The following is a 23,704-nucleotide window of genomic DNA, read 5'->3' as shown; positions in this document are numbered from 1 at the left end:
GCTCAGGCTGTTACTGGATAGAAAGCTTGCATTGAAGCCGAATATCGGAGCTAGAGCCAACAAATCAATGATTGCCTTGTACTGCTGTAGAGAAATCATTAGCAAAGAGCCTCTTGACGAAAGTGGTTATCTGGATCTACGGTCAATTGAAGTCTTGAAGGGCTTTAGAAAAGACCACACTTGCAAAGAAACTCTAGAACGTTAAATTAGCATGTGCACTAAGGTCCAAGAAGGTGTATGGCTACGAAAGTTGCTGCCAGACTCAGAGAATCTGGGTTCCTTAAAGAACACTCGAAAATGCTCACACATTTTCACTTAATACTGGATCGCGGAGTCGCCAAATCGAACTCTGGCGGCTCTTTCTCTACACATATACCGGCGAGGGAGTTGTGAGTGGGAAGAAGCATTTTGAGGTAAGGGACAGTGAACTTCTTTATGGGATGGGTCAAAGTTTGGGGGAAGGTTGGTAGTAGGGTTTACTAGCCTTGAACTTATTAACCGTGCGTTCAAGACTGGTATGAGTGCCAGACCACAGAGGAATCACAGGAAAATGTTAAGCTGATGAGCTAGCAAGGAAGGCATACTAGAACCACTATTAGTAGTATCCTCTTCTAGATACTGGGTACTAGATAGCTGGGCTTCGCGGAAGCTTGGTCAGCGCAGTGTACACCATGCTTCTTTTTTGAAGTAGAAAATTTGATGCTTAAGAACGAGTTGTTGTCATATATGACTTCACTCGGTAGAAGGTTGTCTGAATGTGATAACGGTCATTGAAAATCCTCAGTTCCACAAAAATCGAATAAAGCATCTCATCGTCTTTTAGTTGATGAATTGAAGCTGCGAAAATAAGTAATTTCTGATATAATCTATTTCGATTTTTTCTTAGATGAGAGATGCAAGAATCTCACTTAAGGTACCTTTTTAGTAATACAAAATGTAAAAATACCATAATAATTTTTTAATGTGTTTCTGAAGATTATTTTATTAAACTTTATTTTGCATGACACCAAATCTTATCAATAAGCAGAGAATTTTAAATCTGAAGTTACAGAACGATATCGATATTAATTTCGTACCCCAAACCAACTTTACATTTGTCATTCACAGTAAGCAAAAACTTGCGCTGTAAAGAAATCTAACAGACATACAACTTAGCAACATATGTTGCGCAACATTTTACTAACACTACAGAGCAGCGACTTAACAGTCAGCTGTTTGCGTTAACAGACAACGCTGTAACTGAAACTGGGACAGTACCAACGACAGACAACGACGAAACGATGCCAAAACGAAGCGCACAGACTTCGGGTCTTTCGACCAGTTGGACACGAACGATGCGTAGCAGCAGCGCAGGATGTCGTTGGCTGTTTGCTCGACACAAGCAGCTTGCTGATTGCTGCTGCCTGCCGCTACTGAGTGTTGCTTAGTGAACGATACAATTTAGTCTTCGTGCAACCATTTAACGTAACGGCGTTGTTTCGCGTCAGCGCGTGTTGGAAATACAAAACTAAACCACTAAATAATAAATAAATATTAGCAGAAGAAAAAATATAAAGCAAAAGAAAAATAAAAAGCAAGCAGTTAGCGGCTGCGGGGCAGAGTGTAAGAAGTGAACTGAATTTAAAAAATAATTTGATATAATTGTGTGTTAGTGTGCGTGAAGGAAGAAACGTGTTTTGCGAAATCTGTAACAAGCAGGAATGCAGTTAAATATTAATAATTAAAGCGTGTAAAAATTACATGCAAAAGAAGTGAGATATTAAAATAAATTGCTTGCATACTAAACAGGCAGCAGATGTAGCTGCAGCAGCAAACGGTGCAACAGTGAGTATGAGTAACTAATTTTATGCAGTGCGTGCTGTTGAATGCTAATAACAAGGGTAATTACACATAAACGAATTGCGGGATTAAAAATTAGTAAAAAATAATTACGTAATAATGAAAAAATTACAAAAATTAAAAAAAAAATTAAAAAAAATATTAAATAAATTTAAAAACATCTTAAAAAATTAAAAAAAAAAAAATAATAATAATTCATTAGGATATAAAGAAAAAAAATAATAAATAGAATTAAATTTTAAAAATAAAAAACATTATAATAAATTAAATAAAAAATATTGAAAAATATTTTCAAAAAATATTAAGAAATTGAGAAGTGAAAAAATATTAAAAAAAATAATAATAAATTAAAAAAATATTTAAAAATATAAAAAAAAATAATAATTAATAAAAATGCAGTAATTCGCTCTAGGTGTGGTGTGCATTGAAACGCGACAATAAAATAAAATTAAATAAAAAATTGTAGCATGTGTGGCAAAGCAAATGCTGGTAAGCCAGCAGCGAGCATGTGGCAGCGACTGCCACTCTAGTCATAATAAAATAGCAGTGAATTTTAACGCAATTTCCGCTACTGGCAGTTCAATAGCAAAAACAGCAACAACAATATAAGAACAACAACAGTAACAAAAACAAAACTATATAATAACAAAAACATAAAGAATAGCAACAATAACAACATTAATAACAACAAAAACAATAACCAAAACAACAAAAACAATAAAAACAGGAATAATAACAATAAAAACAACAGCAAAAATAATAAAAACAACAATAATAACAACAATACCAATTATAACAACAACAATAACAATAACAAAAAGCGCAACAAACCAGCGAGCAGCACACAGCACATCAACAAAAGCTATAAAAAGCGCACACACACACATACATGCATGCAAGCATGGCAGCGCGCATTATTTGCATGTTTATTTATACGCACATAAAAATATGACTGTGTGCGTGTGTTTATGCGCACTTCTTGGCATGCTTACGGCGTGCAGCCACTTTTTGCTTGCCTGCAGGCAGCTTGTCCTGACAGCAGAACACACACACACATATGCAAGTGAAAATATATGAAATTTTATGCATATGATTTTGCATTCATACGCGCCGCCATCAGCTTACATACACACACGTGCGTGTAAATGTCTGTGTGTTTATTTATGTGTCCATAAATTAATGCGGCATGCTGCTGCTGTTTCCCAGCCTTAACAGCAACTTTTCCTGTTGCTGTCAGACGCGCTGACTGCGGATTTTCTTCTCACTATTTGTTTTTGCAATTTTTTCGCACTTTTAATTTTAATACCGGTTGCCATACGTACAATAAATACTTTTTTTATACATACTCTTTTTAATTTTCCGACAAAAGCATATTTCGCGCGTAAACTTTGCGCACTTTTTATTGGAACGCGGCAGCGGCGCACTGCAGTTGTCATATTAAAATTTCAGCCGGCTGCAAGCAGCACTTAAAATGCAGCAAAGCTTCCGCTGTTCAAACTACAATTAATTCTTTGGCTTCCGTTGAGCAATTTTCATTTCTTTATTTTTGTAGTTGTTTTTTGTTTTTCATAGTCTGTCTTCCCACTTTCAATGCATTATCTCGCGCGCGCACAGTCGTCTATAGCAATGCCGCCCCAAAGTATGGAAAGTGATTTATTAGCGTCGTAAGTTGTAGCTGCTCTGTTGTTGTTTTTGTTGCTTTTGCTGCTCGTTCGCTATCGTTTGCCTTGCCACGCTGCAGCACAATTCACAAGCTCTAACATGTACCTTGTATATGCAGAGTCGCAACAACGCCACACCGGAAAGTATTTAATTATGCAATGAGCCATCCGCCTGTGCCGTAAGTTTTGCGCGCCAACACAAAGCAAATACGCGGTGCAAACACAAAAGTCGAAAAACGCGGCAAAAGACTCGGTGAAACACACACAAAAAACGTCGAGTCTCCTATACAAAACTAAACTTACAAACACATAGACATATAGACATACAAGCAGACACGCCCACAATTGTATTGGCGCCCCTCAGCGGTGTAACAGCAGCGCTGTGTGGTAGTTGCATAAATTTAGGCGCGACAATAGCCACAGCAGGACACAGTTGTGCACAGGAAGCGCCAAAGTCTAGCTGAGTAATCAGCTCTAAAAAGTTACACACACCCGTACATATATACCGGCTTACATACTATACATGCTCAAGTACATAACACATATACAGGAAGCTCAGCTCAACAGGACGTGCAATAGAAAAGTGCGCGCTTTCATTGTGAACTCTGTGTTGTTTTGTTGCAGCAGCTGCGGGCAGCCAGTAACCTTTCTGTATTTGGTTTGCCAGTGCAAATCTAACTGCCGGAAATAAACCGAATTTGCATCCATTGAACTTTACGCAAAGGTGAGTGGAAAGCGATTTGCAAAATTTTGGAAATTCACGGTATAACCTCAAAGTTTTCCCCTCTGTTTCGGATATTGCATTATTTTTACACATTGAAAAGTTACTACGAGTATATCCGACACTGCGAAATATATACCACCGGGTTTTCCAATAGGGATGATATGATATCTAAATATTGCTTCGGCCATTTTTATTTATCGATGCACTGCTGCTGAGTAATCCACGACGAAAGTTGTAAAAAAATAATCGTTCGAAAATGTTCGCGATTATTTGGTCGAGAAGAATATTTTAAGTTACTGTAAGTAACACAAATAGCACTCTTATATCAAAACGTTCTGAGCAGGCATGACATTAAAAATGTCAAAGTTTACGAAAAAATTGCGAGTTTTCAGATTGCAACATTGGTGGTGCCAGATCGCGAAATACGTATATTCCCAAAAGTAATTTCACGAGTCACTATCAATGCGTGTGGCCTGGTCTGGTGCTGAAATAATTAGAATCTGACTCTTATGAAGTAGCTCATCGTAGACGACCCATAGCCAATACCTCCAGACACATATCAAAAGCTGCTTTTTATGCCAGCTCACCGCGATTCCATCACGACTGGTTTGGCTTGATGTTGGCGTAAGTAGCTCACTTTCCATTACCAGCAAGCAGTAATACATTTTTCGCCCAACTGTGCTCGCTAATCGTCGAATAGCTGAAAATTTCGAGCGTACATTTTCTTCACATAACGTTCAAGTATCAAAAGGACAAGGAACCGCTCAAAGTAATGAACATATATATTGCTGCCGAAGATGTTTTCAATAATTGGCTCTGTCTCAAACTACAACCTGACGGATTTTGAAAAAGAAATTGGGCTGGCATCCGTATAAAATTGTTTTCACTCAATAACTGAAGCCATCGAACCACCCTAAACGCCATGAGCTTGCTGATTTTGCTCTGAAACTACTTGAAAATGCCAATGATTTTTTTAAAGAAAATTATCTTATTCTCATTTTCAACTTAGTGATGCAGTAAATAAACAAAACTTTCAGTTCTGGTGCGAAGAAAATTCAAATTATTCACGAAAAGCCATTAAATTCGCCTAAATTGACAATTTGATGTGGTTTTTAGTGTGGTGGATTCATCGGTCCGTACTTTTTTCAAAATCAAGCTGGTAACACCGTTATTGTCAATGGAGAGCGGAAAGGATCGATTGATAACTAACTTTTTATGGCCACAATTAGAAAAAGTTGATCTTGACAGCAACTGGTTCCAATAAAAGGGGGCTACATGCCTCACGGCACATGCAACAACTGAATTATTGCGAGTAAAGTTTGAATATTCGATTATTTCAAGAAATTGTGAGAATAGGTGATCTCTAAAATGCTGTGTGTTTACACCATTAGACTACTTCTTGTTTGATTAATTGAAGTCATTGATCTTTGGCAACACACCAGACTCGCTTCTTCTCGATTTGATTTAGTAGAAAAAGTACTCGACAATTGGGTCCGTCGAATGCTTGTTTGGTATAAGTAATCAATTTCTATACTATATGTAGAATTAAAAATCTAACAAATCTACTATAGGGAGGAAAAGATCACTAATTGCCAAAAAAATGTATACAGAACCATTAACTCACACATAACTCGGCGAGCGTTACTTAACGAAATAGGTTATTTTCGGTGAAATTCACCTACCATTCCACATACGAGTGTTATAGGACAATAATAAATTAATGGAAATGAAATAAAGTTTACTACCATGTAGAGAGATGTCAAACACTTACCGAGCTAAAGTCTGAAAAAAATAAAAGGAAATTTGTTAATTACATTTTGAGAGTCTTAAAAGGTAAACAAATATAAAGTATAGTAACTTAAATATTATAAAAATTTTGCCCAGACTGATAAAAACCTAGATTGTCATGAATTTTATTACATATCTTTATTAACGTTCTCAAATACAAATTTATCGCAGACGTTTTAAAACGAGCTAGGAACATCACCCTGATTTTTGGCCCCTTTTTAACGTATTTTTTCGGTTGAGGCTTATTTTTGGATGCGCCAAGCGCTGGATTGTAGGACAGTTTCGACGTCATATTCAAAAACCTACGTCTCATCACCAGTAACCATTCGTATGAAGAATGTAAGGTCCTGTCCTCAGTCAAACGCTTCTACTCGGCGTCGTTTTTGCAAAAGATTCGCGACTTCTAGCATAATTCTAGCTTTAACCTCCTTTATACCCGCAACATTAACCAACATTTATTGAGTCGATCGATAAGAGACGTTGAGATCTTCTGCTACCTCTCTATAAATTCTAGTAAAAAGTGTATGAAATTTTAGTTTATGACCAGACAATTAGTACATGGTCTGTGCGTTCGTTTAAACTTACTCGTGTTTACTGCAACAAATTGTTTCCTCAATACAAAAAAACACAAAATAATTGAATAACTGCCCAACCAAATAAAAAATTTTATCAGAAAGAAACAAAATTTAATACTAAGAAGTAGTGTAACATTTTAAATAGTGACCGAGCGTCTAACAGATGAGCGAACTTTGATTTCGATTTCTCGGTTTTTCATTTTTACGATGTTTCCTAAATGGCGGGCAGGATAGGAAAAAAACTAAATGTCGTATGGAATTTGGGCAAAGTTGACTAAATTTGGCATTAAACTATCTTCTATTTACACTATAAAAACTAAGAAAAGTCAAGATTGAAAATATTTTTAAACAACATAAAGTATCATTTTTTGGGGTTTTTGACCTTATTACAATTTTTAAAAAATTTGTAACATTTAACACTTTTTTTTGATTTTTTTTAGTTTAACTACATAGAAGATAAATTATTAAAAAAATATGAATCTCTTTGAATTTGCAAAATGCATCGGGCAAATGCTTCCCAAAGGCAGAATATAAAAAATTTTGTATCCAAAAAATTTTTAAGTGATGTTTATATACAATATACTATAAGTCCTAGAAATTTGGCTTTTACTTATTTCTTTCCCTTCCAAAAAAACCCTCAAAAAAATTTATTTTTTGAAGCCTCTAAAGCAGGCTTCCCCCTTAAGCAACTGCTGTTGATAAACTGATTCACAGATCACGATCATATTTGGCGTAGTAATTAAAGACAGTCTTAAGAACCGAGCAAAATACATTTTTTGAAATATTTTAAATTCTCCGATATTTCAAAAAAATTTATTCTAAAAAATTTTCAAAAAATCTCAATCAAACCATTGTAAGAACGTTCAGTGAAAGTCGTGAAGTCATTTAAAGCTTCCTTGTCCCTGTTAATTAAAATAAAATCCAAAAAAATAAAAAAAATTCTTGAAAATACTTGTTTTGGTATTATAGAGATGGCAGCGGATCTCAACTTCCCTTATGGAACGACTCAACACAAGTTGTTCATGAATATTAATTCGAGACTGTTCATAGTTTTGTCCAGGTAATTTTAGAGTTGAAATCAAAATGGTACTCTTATTTCTTTTTTATGAATGAATATTTTTTTGTTTAAAATCGTTAAATAACAGTAAAAATACCTAATTTTAATAATTTCAATCGACGGTTTGCAAAGGTTACTGGTAAAATATTTACACTTTTTCTAAACTAATGTATTAGTTGCATATGTTATGGCCACCACTGTACGTCAATAAAGAAGAATAAGAAATGAAGCAATTCGTCGTAAATGACCGCATTTTTGGGCTGAAAGTTAATAAATTTTTCACGACGATAATGCGCTGTCACATTCTAGTAAGATCGTGACTGACTTTTTGGTCAAATACAAACCGAGAGCCATTGCTCAGACATCGCATTCGCCCGACTTGCCTCCCTGTGACTTGTTTCTGATTTCGAAACTGAAAAATTCGCTTTAGGAACGAGTGCATCGACCAATACATGCATGTACAATTAAATTTAGAGAGTATAGGATTTAAAGTTTTTGGCTTAAAGCACACTTTAGGAAATATTTATTATTTATAAATATTTTTATATAGAACTGTTTTATCCTACCTATCTTACCAATCAGCTGCAACACGTTAACATTAAACGCGTTTTCCTTGAGACTGGATTTTTTCAAATCTCTTGACAATAGCACAGATTTTTTTGTGCATAATTATCAATAAATTAGTGGTTATATCTGTCTATGTTCAGAGCCGACCACTAAATACAAACTGACTGATCAAAAATAAGTAAAATATCTTTTTATACACGTTTAAGAAGCCGAAATTAACTAATATAGATATATTAGTTCTTTTTTTTATATAAATATTATTCAAAAGCTGAATTCTATTAAAAGCATTTCAACACATTTTGTATATACATTTTCTGCAAATGACGAAAATCACACATAAAGTTTTCTTTATCTGCTTTAAATGCATACTTATTATACCTATTATATGGTATATCTATATTTATAGACCTTTTATGGGCTTAAACACATTCTCCCATTCGTACATTAGTTATTACAGTTATTGTTACGTAATAGTGTTTTATTTGTTGATTGCCATTGTAGTACAATAGTTGTCTACTTGTAGCAACATGCACTCCAATTCAGCTTGATTATATTGTTTTCTGCACGTGAATCCCACTCCTTCTAGCATTACATACAGATCCTTGCTGTGTGTTGCATTCATGCCGCGCATATATCAGTTGGCAACGAGCATAATAAATGAGGCCCAACAACGCGAGCGGAAACTATGAAGTGCCTTCGTGTGTATGCCGAAAAAGCGCAAAAGTCAACAACAACTACAACAACAAGGGCAAACGCAGCAACGTTTATTTGCGTTAATCTATTGCCATTCGCGTATGTTACGTATACGCCCCGTGTGGCTTTGTTGAGTGTACTCATATCGCGCTGCCACTTTCGCAAGTACCGTTTCGCAAGCGACATATTTCATTCGGTTCCACTTCCTATGCTGTGCTGGCACAACTCACACCTTTTTGTTTGTGAGATGTTCATGTTTATTTTTATATCTTTTTATTGTTTGTATTTTGCCTTTTCTCTGTTCGCTTTGGCATGAAAGCAAAAAAAAACTTGTTGCTGATGCGTTTTTAATTACATTTATTGTTTCATTTTAGTGCAGTCTGCTTCGGTGCGCTACTTTGCTGTGTGGCCTGCATGACGCTAGTATTTATGTGCAGCATAACCGTATTGCTTGTGTTGTTGTTCTTGTTTCGAAAATATCTCTTTTTGTTTGCCTGCACCAACTAATGACAAATTTTGCAAAATTACTTGCCGATGTCATCGTTATTGCATGCATGTTTGTGTGTGTGTGTATGTACGTTTTTGTTGTAGCGCTTTTTATGGCGCTTTCTATGCTTTCACTAAATTACTAATTCTCAACTCATTTATCTAAAGTTAATGATTGCGGCGCTCTATTCGCTGGGGTTAAACGATGTGGAAAACTATGTGTTCATAGAAGGACATATTTAGTAAAATAATAAAAGTGCCCAGAGTGAAGTTCAACACATGGTCAAAGTTCATACGGCTTAGTCATTGTGTTATTAGTAAAATAAATAAAGTATTGCATGAGCATACAATAAACTTTCAGCGGATGTTTCATTTGGTAAACTTTAGGACAAAATTTGATAACTTATTCTAAAAGTAAAGGAAAATATATCTATTTTATTTAATTTAGCCTTCAGCCAACATGTGTTCGAATTTATAAAAATCTGGCAGAAAAATTTTGAGCTTCCTTAACTCGAACTTCTATAACTCGAAATTCTTCATAACTCGAACTCTTGAATTGCCAATAGAAGTCACATTTCATACAAATTTACTTCCATAATTCGAAGTCTCTCTAATTGGAATGTATGTATTTGTCGGTTAAGGTGATTCGAGTTAGGGTAGTTCCACTGTAATAAGCCGTCTCATGTTCTGTATGCGAGACTGTGGCTTTCCTCAAGTTACTCCATTTATGGAACTACCACAGAGTGGATTTCCGGACTTACAGTTTCTCTTCTGCAACGATGCTTTAGAGTTTTTTAGATGAAGTCTTAATATTTTGCAAGATTGCTGATCTCAGCCTCAGTATATGACTCATCTTTGCTTCATTGTATTAATATAGCTTTTCAAATGACCACTATTGCTCTACCCCAATTCTTTATACTGCTTTGATAATATTTCTTTATTTTAAAAGACGACCGAGTTCAGAAGACTTCTTGTTTTTTGAAATAAATGGTAAAACCTCACCGAAATCCTAATAGATACATACATATAAAAATTTTCTTTAGTTTAATTTAATGTTTTTGGGCTAAAAACTAAAACCTATACCCAAAATCCATATTATTGATCGTGGGGATGAGTGAATGTCAAAGTTCGATCTGAAACCTGCCTGTAGAAGTTAACATAATATCAGAAAAATAGTTGCTTTTGGTGAACCGTTTTTTTCTTTTTCAAGGTAGTCAATAACACTTATTTCATGCGAATCCAAAAATACAGAGGTCATAACCTTGCCAGTCGACTGTTTTGGAGGGGGTTCATCGTATGCAGTTCACTCGGATGACTGTAGATTGGGCTTCGGAGAGATAAGAGGGTTATTACGATTGCACATCTCCAAACACTGCTCCGAATTATCAATTCGTTGTTGTGTTTGGTGAAAAGCCCTTTCTCATACCCAAATATTCGTGGATGTACATATTCAGTTGATATCTTTAGGGTGTATGCTATCTCGAACAACTTCACTTTACGGTCATTCCAAATTATTTTGTGACTTTTTTGATGTTTTCGTCGATAAAAGGCTCTTTTCGCGTTCAACGTCTTTGATGCTCATTTCACCATCTAGGTGTCAAGTCAGAGACTTTTCAGTTTGAAGAATCTTTACTTCCACCCTACCATGAAGTACTTCAACCGATATTGTTATCGGCCCTGCTTCCAAATTAGATAATCTACTATGATGTAAACCCACACTAAGTAATTGTAGTTCCAACTGGATAAGACAGATGTCCGATAGATCTGATTCTTCGGCGTAATTTTGCATAAGTGCCGAATAATCCATATCTGGTCAGTTTAAAACATAAGATTAATTTCAGTTCGTCTTGATAACTAGTTTACTAATCCTTGCTTTTTAAACTATTTTATACTCAGGTATTATATCTTATTTTATTAAGGATACGAGTTTCAATTCTTTTTCATATGGGGTCCATTAAAAATGAATGCATTAGTTTTCAAATAAATGGATTTACTAAACTGTATCTCGTTGAATAAGTACGATCAGATTGAGCTATATGGCGCTAGAAAGATACGATTTTGAAATAAAAAACCCCTTTTGACGGTTTTGTGATTGCTTGGCTCAGTATTATTTGAGCAAGTTATACAGTTCTTCTTTGATAAATGATATCAATATCATCGGCATACGCCAGCAGCTGTACACTCTTATAAAAGATTGTACCTGCTCGGTTCAGTTCTGCAGCTCTAATAATTTTCTCCAGCAGCAGATTGAAAAAGTCGCACGATAGGGAGTCGCCTTGTCTGAAACCTCGTTTGGTATCGAACGGCTCGGAGAGGTCCTTCCCGATCCTGACGGAGCTTTTGGTCCCGCTCAACGTCAGTTTACACAGCCGTATTAGTTTTGCGGGGATACCAAATTCAGACATTGCGGCATAAAGGCAGCTCCTTTTCGTGCTATCGAAAGCAGCTTTGAAATCGACGAATAGGTGGTGAGTGTCGATTCTCCTTTCACGGGTCTTTTCCAAGATTTGGCGCATGGTGAATATCTGGTCGGTTGTTGATTTTCCAGGTCTGAAGCCACACTGATAAGGTCCAATCAGTTTGTTGACGGTGGGCTTTAATCTTTCACACAATACGCTCGATAGAACTTTGTACGCGATGTTGAGGAGGCTAATCCCACGGTAGTTGGCGCAGATTGTGGGGTCTCCTTTTTTATGGATTGGGCATAGCACACTTAAATTCCAATCGTTGGGCATGCTCTCATCCGACCATATTTTGCAAAGAAGCTGATGCATGCTCCTTATCAGTTCTTCGCCGCCGTGTTTGAATAGCTCGGCCGGCAATCCGTCTGCCCCTGCCGCTTTGTTGTTCTTCAGGCGGGCAACTGCTATTCGAACTTCGTCATGGTCGGGCAATGGAACGTCTGCTCCATCGTCATCGATTGGGGTATCGGGTTCGCCTTCTCCTGGTGCTATGTGTTCACTGCCATTCAGCAGGCTGGAGAAGTGTTCCCTCCATAATCTAAGTATGCTCTGGGCATCGGTGGCTAGATCACCTTTGGGGGTTCTACAGGAGTATGCTCCGGTCTTGAAACCTTCTGTAAGTCGCCGCATTTTTTCGTAGAATTTTCGAGCATTACCCCTGTCGGCCAGCTTATCAAGCTGTTCGTACTCACGCATTTCGGCCTCTTTCTTCTTCTGTCTGCAAATGCGTCTCGCTTCCCTCTTCAACTCTCGGTATCTATCCCATCCCGCACGTGTTGTGGTCGATCGTAACGTTGCGAGGTAGGCAGCCTGTTTTCTCTCCGCTGCGACACGGCACTCCTCATCGTACCAGCTGTTCTTTTGCACTTTCCGAAAACCAATGGTTTCGGTTGCAGCTGTACGTAAGGAGTTTGAAATGCCGTCCCACAGTTCCCTTATACCGAGTTGTTGACGAGTGCTCTCAGAGAGCAGGAGTGCAAGTCGAGAAGTAGTTGTGTTTGCAGCTTCTCGACGTCGAACCTTCCTTGTGTTTGTTGGCGTGCGTTTTTTGCTGCACAGAGGCGGGTGCGAATCTTGGCTGCAACAAGATAGTGGTCCGAGTCGATGTTAGGACCTCGGAGCGCACGCACATCTAAAACACTGGAGACGTGTCTTCCGTCTATCACAACATGATCGATCTGGTTGGTGGTTTTTCGATCCGGAGACAGCCAGGTAGCTTGATGTATCTTCTTATGCTGGAATCTAGTACTACAGATAACCATATTTCGGGCCCCGGCGAAGTCGATCAGCCTCAACCCATTTGGGGATGTTTCCTCGTGGAGGCTGAATTTACCGACCGTAGTGCCAAAGATACCTTCTTTGCCCATCCTGGCGTTGAAGTCGCCAAGCACGATTTTGACATCGTGGCGGGGGCATCTCTCATAAGTGCGCTCCAAGCACTCATAAAAAGCATCTTTGGTCACATCGTCCTTCTCTTCCGTCGGGGCGTGGGCGCAAATCAGCGATATGTTGAAGAACCTCGCTTTGATGCGGATTGTGGCTAGACGTTCATTCTCCGGAGTGAATGATAGTACTCGGCGACGGAGTCTCTCTCCCACCACGAATCCAACACCAAACTTGCGCTCCTTTATATGGCCACTGTAGTAAATGTCACAAGGACCTACTCGTCTCTGTCCTTGTCCCGTCCATCGCATTTCTTGGACGGCGGTGATGTCAGCCTTTATCTTTACGAGGACATCTACCAGCTGGGCAGCGGCACCTTCCCAATTAAGGGACCGGACATTCCAGGTGCATGCCCTCAAATCATAGTCCTTATTTCGTTTGCCATGGTCGTCATCAAAAGGGGGGTCTCTCATCCGAGGCTGTGTTTGCTTTTTCATTGGGGGTGTTTTTTTTACGTGGCGGATCCCAAACCCAGCGCACAACCCTATGCAGGGGATGTTTCGCCTTCTCACGTTAGCTCGCCTTCAAACGGATGTTCTTAGGCTACCCAGAGGATACTTGGTCAAAGACCGGAAGTCGTGAGCTGCTTGAGTCAAATGTAAAAGAATCGTTTCTGGCCACTCCCAAGTGAATGGCGATCAGAGAACTTTCCTCACTTGCGTGAACTTCTACACATGACTCCATCCTCCAATGCCAAAAATATTGGGTTGTCAAAAAAGTCTTGCTGTATTTTTATTGAATCAATTCGTGTGGCACCCATACATCGAGCTTCTTAGTGACTCCAAGCTTCTTCAAAACCAATTCAGCGATTTTATCGCAATTTTCGACGACAGGCCTTCCGGAGCGTGGCGCATCTTCGACTACCTATACACCAGATCGAAAACGTTGAAACAATCGTTGTGCGGTGGAGATGGAAACTGTATCCGGTCATATTTTCTCTTTATTTTGCTCCATGTTTGTGACGCTATAACTAACGAACTACTTAAAAGAAAGGACAGTCAATTAAACACGTGTTAGCGCGTGAAATGAGCTTTCCAAAAAGGTATAGCATGACCCGATGCGTCGAATAAAACTAGAACTACGCGCTTTCAGCGCCAACTAATATAAATAGCGTTCATGGATCGGATAATATTTCGGTAATTTTACATATGAGTGGCACTCGATTCAACGCAAGGAACTTCATGGGCTTGACTTCCAACTGCGAATGCCTGCTGAAACGGCACGAAATTAATCCATTTCTGAAGGGGATAGTTATCAAAAGTTGTGAGAGGAAAATCGAAGTCATGGTAGAATCGAATTTAACGGTGGCCAGGGCAAGATTAGCGGTCTGAAGTACCTAGCAGGCGCCTACTATCACCTAGACTACGGCTAGGTCCTAATAAAGAGGTTTTCTTTATTAGGACTTATGCTGTCAACAATTGGACAGCCTGAAGAAAGCAACGCTCAGCTTTGGCCAATAGGAGAATAAGTGCGGACTATCAAGGCAACACCAGGCCACATATACGAGTATACCCACAAATAGTGACTCCACAAATTAAATTTACACTGTGGCTAATTAATAGGGCTTTATATTATATTTAAAGGGGAGTTCATAAATATTCTCATCTGAACTACTACTTTGTCTCAACAAACTACTTTTGAAGGCTTTTAGCAAAGATTTAACCAAACCCAGACTTCTTCAAAATTTTTATTCATTTTTAGAAGGGTTTCATAATTTTTTTTTTTTATATTTTTATTAAAAAGTCATTGTTAAATCTAATAAAAGCATTCACATTAAGTAAAAAAAAAATTACTCTTAAATTCGCACTTGAATTTAAGAAACCACATTAACGGCACATGCAAATCTTGCAGAGTTCCAAGGCGAAAGTGTACTTTTTATTCCCCCTCTGTGAGCAAAAGACCGGCTTAAACTACTCTCATTCAAACCGCAAAAGAACAACAGCGCAACCGACAGCACAGCAGCAACAACAACAACTCGCCTACGTGACTATAAACCTGCCGCATTGTAATACATACTAAGTAAGTGGGCTTTTGTAATCCTTTGAAGTAGTCAAAACAAACTCTATCGCCGTTTCGCTTTCTCATCTGCCGCTCGAGAGACGGCGGGCGCGCTTTTCTGTCTGTCTGTCTGTGCACTGTGGCTGCTGCATTGTCGGCAACGAAAGTGAAGTGCTGCTGGGAATTAACTTGTTTTACGCGAATCAAGTGCAATTTTCTTGCACGAGAGTTCACTGCAATGCTGCAACAACAATGTCGGTGTTGCTGCTGCTGCAGCCGCCAATGTACCCAGAAGTGGCGGCGTAAAGGCAAAATGCAAAAAGAAAGTATACTGAAGCTAAACGCTGTGGTGAGACACTTGAAAGTGAGTGAGCTGATCTTTAGCGCGGCGGTGCTTAATGCAATGAGGTATGTCGGCATTACAGTCAAGTTGTTTTGAAAAAATGGCAAAAGTGTATGTGCGTATGTGTGTGGAAGTCCTTGTGGCTTTTCAAGGCGAAGGCGCCTCTGTTGGAGGTGCGGATTTGCGTAGAAAATGCAGGAATTTTAAGAGCGTTAGGGTAAATATTGTCGTTGGCATGATGAATATCTTCACAATTTTACATATTTACGAACATATTTTCATTTTTACATATATACATATTTACTTTTTAAATGCTTTTAAAGTTGTTGTTCTACTTGTTGTTGTTGTTACTTCTCAACAAATTGCCCTTCATTCCTACATTCGTGAAATCCTTTTAACTTGTTTGCCTTTGCGCGCCTCTTCATTAGCTTCAGGGATTACTACATAAGCCAAGGGGTACCGTTAGCTACTGTGAGTACTTTGCAGACGCCAGGGACTTTGACTGCCCAGCCGCAATAAATTTAATTATTTAACGGTCGCGGTCTTTGCTTTCGCTGCATTATAAATGTTAAATAAATGCTTTTCCACTTTGATTTCACTGTCTGTGGCTCATTTTCATTCGCTACGCCTCAATGACAGCAATTTGTCGGCAGATCATTAATTTTGCAACGAATTCAATTTCGTCAATAAAGTTGATAAATGTGAGGCATCTTCAAAGTAGTCCATAACTTTTGGTATAATATTTGTTGGCGGTTATTTTTAGCAGAAATAATCGACGGAGTGAATTAATGGTTTCTGGGACAAGGTCAAATGGATGGTCTTTGGATGTTGCCATTAAAATGGTTTCAAGTCAGTGTGAATGCTGTGAAAAATATTATAATACAGTTCAAGGAAACCTGTTCTCTAAAATATTTATCAAAAAGTGGACGGTAAAGAGTCCGTAGTGCTCCAAATCTTGAGGCAAAAGTGTTGGCCTTAATAAACCAAATCAAACCAATGTCTGTGCGCGATTTGGCGAAAAGAGCTAAGACTAGTGCCAAAAGATGGTACCGTCGACTATTCGGCGTCAACCATTGAAATAAAAAAATTGGCGATAAAATACTCATCTGGCAGGCTATTTGCTCTTGCGATCACTTAAGACCTTAAGATCACTCTATTTTTCACAAAAGGTATTATCTCGGCCGACCATTATACTAATAAGGAGTGTCTAAACCGTCGCCTTATTCCATTTTATAAAAAACACATTGTGTTAACATTATTTTGGCCCGATTTAAACACAGTACATTACGCTCATGTCACTTTGGCTTTGTTGAAGGACAACAATGTAAATTTTGTTAAAAAAAGAGGAGAAAGCTCTAGAATTTCGCCCGATAGAGAAATATTGGGCAATTGTCAAAATGAACTTGAAAAAGATTCATCGAGTTGCCGAAAACGCCGACGAATTAAAAAAAAAACTGGCTTAAGGCCGTTAGAAAAGGTGTGTAGATTTTAATGAAAAGAATTACATAAACGAAAAATTCGACATAAATTAATCAAAAGTAGCTCTCGGGACTGGACCAATCGACTTGAAACCTATTTACATCTCACTAACCGTGGCATCAAAGCTGGTTAAGGAATGCTTAGTCACGTTGTCAATAGCAGTGATAATAGTAAAGATGCCAGGCCACAATGGAACTACAGATAACTGTAAAGCTAACGAGCTGGCAAGAGTAGGATGGCTTTCCCGCTATTAGTAAAATGAGAAAAAGTCGCTGCATCACTTTTCTCGTGGTTTTTACTACTTAGCGTTAGCTTGGCCAGCGCTCTCTGTTCTCATAAGGCTAGCTTCTTCCTATTGAGACGGTTCTAACAAGCTATTGCTCCATTGACGCTCATGCTGTAATGTTGAGAACCTTACCGGATGCCCGCTGAAGAAGTTATATGCCAAAAGACGTGGTAGAAACTTCACAACAGTTCATTCCCCAGCGTTGATTGTCCCGCATTTGCGAGACCAAGTCTCTTAGGAGCTTTAATTTTCAGATGTACCACTGAACTGGTGGGAGTAGAAATTAAAAGTCTAAGAAAATTTTTACTGGCCACAGCCGCTTCGCCAACTTATGTGTTAGAACTGCATATACAAAGGATATTTGAAGATTGAGATTGAGATCAAGCGAATCCAAATTTTGTCTACAGAATTCCCCGACTATATAAGACATTTTCATCAGAATACAGAGTTTTTTCTCCAGTACGCAAGAGCATAGATTAGTCAAAAGGTAATATTGCAACTTCAGCGCAAAGGCGAGTTTAATCGGATATCTGGTTCTACCTATGGATAGAAAACAAGGAGCAAGAATCTCGTTAAGCCCATCTTTTGGGGTTTTAAACATCAATAAGCCGTTTGGAGTGACAATTGTGTTGATTGCATGTTGACACCTAAAATATATATATGTAGTATATAAATACCGTATAGCTCGAAACAAGGCTTTATATACGAAAAATTTAATATTTAATGAACAGGGTACTTAACTGAATTCTTAACGACTTTTGATTTACATATATAAATAGCTATATGAATTCTAAAATTTGTTTAAGATTTTATTTAAAAACACAACATTTAATCACTTGAAAGTAGGCACTTCATTCACCCCAACAAACACACCTACATGAAGCAAATATGTACTCATTCGCCACACCAACAACAATAAAGACAAACATGATTAGCTTCATTAACATCAAGCCGCCTCTCAAGCAAACCAAAATCTTCAACCCTCAATACGCAGCACGCTCAGAGATTTGCCGGAAATAACCCACTGTGTGGCTAAATGATTTGTGGCATGCCGCGCTATGACAACAGTTAGCCTAGCCACATGTTTGCTCACCTGCTAAGCTGGCGATAACAATAATGTCGGAAAAGTTTGCGCAGCAGCCAACCACAGTGGTAGTGCTGGCGTGTAATCTCCGTTGTTTGACAGCAAATTTTCAGTAAACCTAGGAATAGAGACTCCCCATATTGTTGTTGTAGTGGCATTTCTTTGAAATATTTTTCATATTTTAAAGTGTTTTGAGTAATATTGGAACATGCTGAACAAAAAATATTTAATATTGCTTTCAACTTAACGGAAGTCCGTAGATTTCCAACTAATCGCTATGGATTTACCATATATATATGTATGTACCATAGGTATCTATGAAAATGATCAGACTGACGAGAAGTATTGATTTATGGATATCTGGCTATCTGTCAAAGCGTCTGGCTGTGAAAATTTGCTAAAAATTTATACATTTTGACAAAGAGTATGTGGAATATCTCATATATTATTGTTGTCGTTGCAGTAATGGAAAACGTTTCTCGGATAATTTTTGAAGTTTTGAAAGGCTCTTGAGTTGACAGCTTTTAGCTGGACATAAATCTGGGTCCACTTGTTGTGAGAGCGACCATATTCGCTTCGAAGCATGAGCTATTGAAATTCAGTATTCTTGTAGACTATGTATACGAGTATATAACACACTTATGATAATTCCTGAATTTTCATACGTAATCCAACAACAATATGCGTATTTTCCAAGCTAATAGTAATTGATTCCAATTAAGAGTTAATAGCTGTCAATGCATTGATGACATGCTGGGTTGATGACTTGGTATCCAAATATGTGGAGGGTGGTTAAGCACATACTTGTATGCAGGTCTGTGAGACACGCAATAAATGCGTGCTTGTATTGTCTTGTGTATACAATGGTTTGTGGTGAATGTAAAATTCATGTAATTGAGCTCAATCACTGCTGATGTCGGTAAGCAATTATTTTATGTTGGTGTGTGACATATTAAAAAAATTAATATAAATAGAATTCGTGGATAGACATTATGATCAGCAAACTGCATTTAAGTTCTTTCAACTCCGATTCTTTTAAAGCCTCAGATTTTCAGCGATCTACTACAGAAAATTCCGTCTACTAAGTATAATACTCTACAACACTCGTTTGAGTATTGGATCAAAACAAATTTATTTAAACGATTGAGTCATATTTGTTTATATCATATTCCTCATAACTCAATCTCTCGAAAGAAATTAGTTTGAACTAATTCGCAGAAAAATAGTTTTTGCTTTGTCGAGTAATTAAAGCATATTAGCATAAAGTACAAAAAGATAACATTAAGCACAAATAATAGAAATACAATACAAATTTTTTCACATATCAGGTGTATCGTGTAGTGTATAAACAAATTTTTTCGGAATTTTTTGATGACATCTGTCGGAGCAATGGTTGGGTGAGTGAGATGCGGTTTTTCACTGAGAGAATACATCGACCATAGGTGTATGTATTTAACAGAAACTGAAAAAGGACTCGACGAGAGGAAAAGTGTTTCTATAATCCGTCATAAAAATGGTGTGTGTATTTGACAGGAAAAGTTTTTTATAAAAACATAACCCGTCGTAAAAATATTTACTAGTTCCATTCACGCCACAAATAAAAAACATTTAGACAGACCTCAGAGAACAAATATACAAATCAATACGAATAAGCTTTGCCTACAAGTTATTGGATGAGCCATAGCATCAAAAATACCTGTGGCTGCAATACTACGAGCAGTATATAAATCGCTTGACTTAAATCGCCAAGTAAGCTGAACTCGCGACCAAATAAAAATAATATGGATAATATCGGTACAGTTTTCAAGCGGGTGAGGTGGTGAAACCTTTTTGAGGCTGTTGAAATTAAGAAAATATTTTTGACAAAGTTAATTTTAATACTTTAAGGGCACATACATACATATGTACATATACTAGATCGGATCGAATTTTTATACCCTGAACAGGGTATATTAAGTTTGTCACGATGTTTGTAACACCCAGAAGGAAGGGTCGGAGACCCTATAAAGTATATATATAAATGATCAGTATGTCGAGCTGAGTCGATTTAGCCATGTCCGTCTGTCTGTCTGTATATATACAAACTAGTCCCTCAGTTTTTAAGATATCGTTTTGAAATTTTGCAAACGTCATTTTCTCTTCAAGAAGCTGCTCATTTGTCAGAACTGCCGATATCGGACCACTATAACATATAGCTGCCATACAAACTGAACGATCGGAATCAAGTTCTTGTATGGAAAACTTTCGCATTTGACGTGGTATCTTCACGAAATTTGGCATGGATTACTGCTTAAGGTAACAATATAATCTCCGAAGAAATTGTTCAGATCGGTTAACTATAGCATATTACCGACATACAAACTGAACATATAGTTACTAAAAGAAATGCACCTATGAAGGGTATTTAGCTTGTTTTTTTTTTCTTGTTTTCTATAAAATCGCGCTTGCGGGAAATATTGTATAGCTCATTCAAACAACCTTGCTTACAAAAAATATAGGTAAAAAATCGGTTTCGAACCTGCAAGTTTAACTTTTAGGGATTATAAACATTTTTTCGAATGAAATACATAGGTGAATTTTCTATTCATCTGTGTTGTTATCATTCGTCGGCATCGGACAGATCGACCAATTAGAACACATACATATCTCGCACACAACCAATTATTCAGTTACTTTAGTTTCCGATTGAAGGCCATAAAATAAAAATCTAAGAGAACGTAATTTTGCAAAACTATTCTCTAATACTTACTTAACAATGACAGTGCTATATGTATCTCCTATACCAAAAAGATAAATTACGCGAGATCTCTGACGGTGCTGGACTCATGCCGGTCTTCAGTTAGACTTTGCTCCTAATTTTAAAATTCTTAATGTATTCTTCAAAACCTATGTCGTCTCTCTCTCCAATACTCAAAATTCTTATACATTTTATTTTCCGGAATAGCTTTCACGCATAGCGATTCACATTTAATGTCCTTAATTGACTCAAAGCGGTTTACACGAAGCGGTCGTTTGAGTTTGCTGAATAACCAGAAGTCACACGGATGTAAATTAGGCGAACACGGTTGTTGCGGTTCAAAATTTGGCGAAAAACTCCCGAAGACGGTGTATATTGTGGTGCAAAAACCAAGAGTCGTCGGCCCATAATTCCGAATAGGTTAGCGCACACGACGCATACCACTCAAAGAGTATTCCTTGTTGACTGTATGGCCGATGGATAGGAATTCGGAGTGCACCACTCCTCGACAATTGAAGAAAAATATCAACATAACCTTTAATTTTTAACCTGCTTTGACGTAGTTTCTTCGATTGATTGTCTGTTTGTGGGTCGTAAGCATAGGTCCAAGACTCAGCGCTAGTAATAATACTTTTCACGATATCCTGGTAGTCGGAAAGCCTTTTTTTTTTCAAAAAATTAAGTAATTTTTGGAATCAAAGGTGCTTTCACTTTCCTTAGACCCAAATGATGTTTTAAAATGGATTTCACTGATCGTTCCGAAAATCCAACGATGTCAGTAAGATCTCTGAATGTTAATCGTTGATTCTCAAGCACCAATTTCTTTATTTTATTAACATGCTGACCATCAGTTGAAGTTGATGGCGTGCTTGACGTGGTTCGTCATCAACGTGTCCTCAACCCTCTTTGAATAATAATCTGTACCAATCAACAATACTTGCCCGCAACAAACAATTATCAACGAAGGTTTTTTTTTAATATACTGAACCTTTGGGCATCAGAAATTTGATTCCGCGCACAAAATAAAGGGTGATTTTTTAAGAGCTTGATAACTTTAAAAAAAAAAAACGCATAAAATTTGCAAAATCTCATCGGTTCTTTATTTGAAACGTTAGATTGGTTCATGACATTTACTTTTTGAAGATAATTTCATTTAAATGTTGACCGCGGCTGCGTCTTAGGTGGTCCATTCGGAAAGTCCAATTTTGGGCAACTTTTTCGAGCATTTCGGCCGGAATAGCCGAATTTCTTCGGAAATGTTGTCTTCCAAAGCTGGAATAGTTGCTGGCTTATTTCTGTAGACTTTAGACTTGACGTAGCCCCACAAAAAATAGTCTAAAGGCGTTAAATCGCATGATCTTGGTGGCCAACTTACGGGTCCATTTCTTGAGATGAATTGTTGTCCGAAGTTTTCCCTCAAAATGGCCATAGAATCGCGAGCTGTGTGGCATGTAGCGCCATCTTGTTGAAACCACATGTCAACCAAGTTCAGTTCTTCCATTTTTGGCAACAAAAAGTTTGTTAGCATCGAACGATAGCGATCGCCATTCACCGTAACGTTGCGTCCAACAGCATCTTTGAAAAAATACGGTCCAATGATTCCACCAGCGTACAAACCACACCAAACAGTGCATTTTTCGGGATGCATGGGCAGTTCTTGAACGGCTTCTGGTTGCTCTTCACCCCAAATGCGGCAATTTTGCTTATTTACGTAGCCATTCAACCAGAAATGAGCCTCATCGCTGAACAAAATTTGTCGATAAAACACATTTCGAACCGAACACTGATTTTGGTAATAAAATTCAATGATTTGCAAGCGTTGCTCGTTAGTAAGTCTATTCATGATGAAATGTCAAAGCATACTGAGCATCTTTCTCTTTGACACCATGTCTGAAATCCCACGTGATCTGTCAAATACTAATGCATGAAAATCCTAACCTCAAAAAAATCACCCGTTATAATGGAATTTGTTTTCCGAATAATTTTATTCATCGTAAAAATCGCCAAATGTATTTGATATACTTCAGAAAGCCAAGCGTGTACCAAACACTAATGATTGTTTTGATGTGATATTTGGCACAGATATCACCGACAGTCATACCAACCTAAAGAATCAATATTTCGACGAAAGGGTTTTCGCGCGAAAATTAAATTAGAATTTTTTTGCCCATAGTCTATCTATTAATTTATTTGAAAGAACATGTGTAAAATGAATGTGAAATTACTACTAACTTTTACGCCAGTGTAATATATGTCTGTTTTACTTTAATTTCGGTTGACACACAACATATTTCAACGTACCCACATACACTCACTAACAGAAAGTCGCCTTTCGATGCGTAAATATTGTTTAAATAATCCCAAAAATCCTTTTGCTCGTCGCTGGGCTGGAGGGGATGTGCCAAAAAAGTATTTAGATATGTAAATACATATTCACACCCACACATATCCATTTGTATATTTGAATATTTTCGTACAAAAG

At 37.5% G+C, this 23,704-nt stretch overlaps 1 protein-coding gene across 7 annotated transcripts in view; it reads left to right on the top strand.

Annotated features, from left to right (window-relative positions):
• The first annotated feature begins 1,433 nt into the window (after positions 1–1,433).
• The window catches only part of LOC105222027 (neurotrimin), a 74,261-nt gene continuing 51,990 nt past the window's right edge, over positions 1,434–23,704 (top strand). For 4 of the 7 annotated variants that reach the window (XM_049456021.1, XM_049456020.1, XM_049456019.1 and 1 more), the window contains exons 1-2: positions 1,434–1,880; positions 3,620–4,224. The gene's annotated coding sequence lies outside the window, so the exon portion shown is untranslated. The remainder of the gene's footprint in view (positions 1,881–3,619; positions 4,225–23,704) is intronic. The other 3 variants (XM_049456017.1, XM_049456018.1, XM_049456016.1) reach the window with 3 other exon arrangements.

The sequence above is a fragment of the Bactrocera dorsalis genome, chromosome 4, assembly GCF_023373825.1.
Source record: "Bactrocera dorsalis isolate Fly_Bdor chromosome 4, ASM2337382v1, whole genome shotgun sequence".
NCBI classification, from domain to species: domain Eukaryota; kingdom Metazoa; phylum Arthropoda; class Insecta; order Diptera; family Tephritidae; genus Bactrocera; species Bactrocera dorsalis.
Note: the sequence above shows the minus strand (reverse complement) of the source record. Positions and strands in the feature narration are given on the sequence as shown.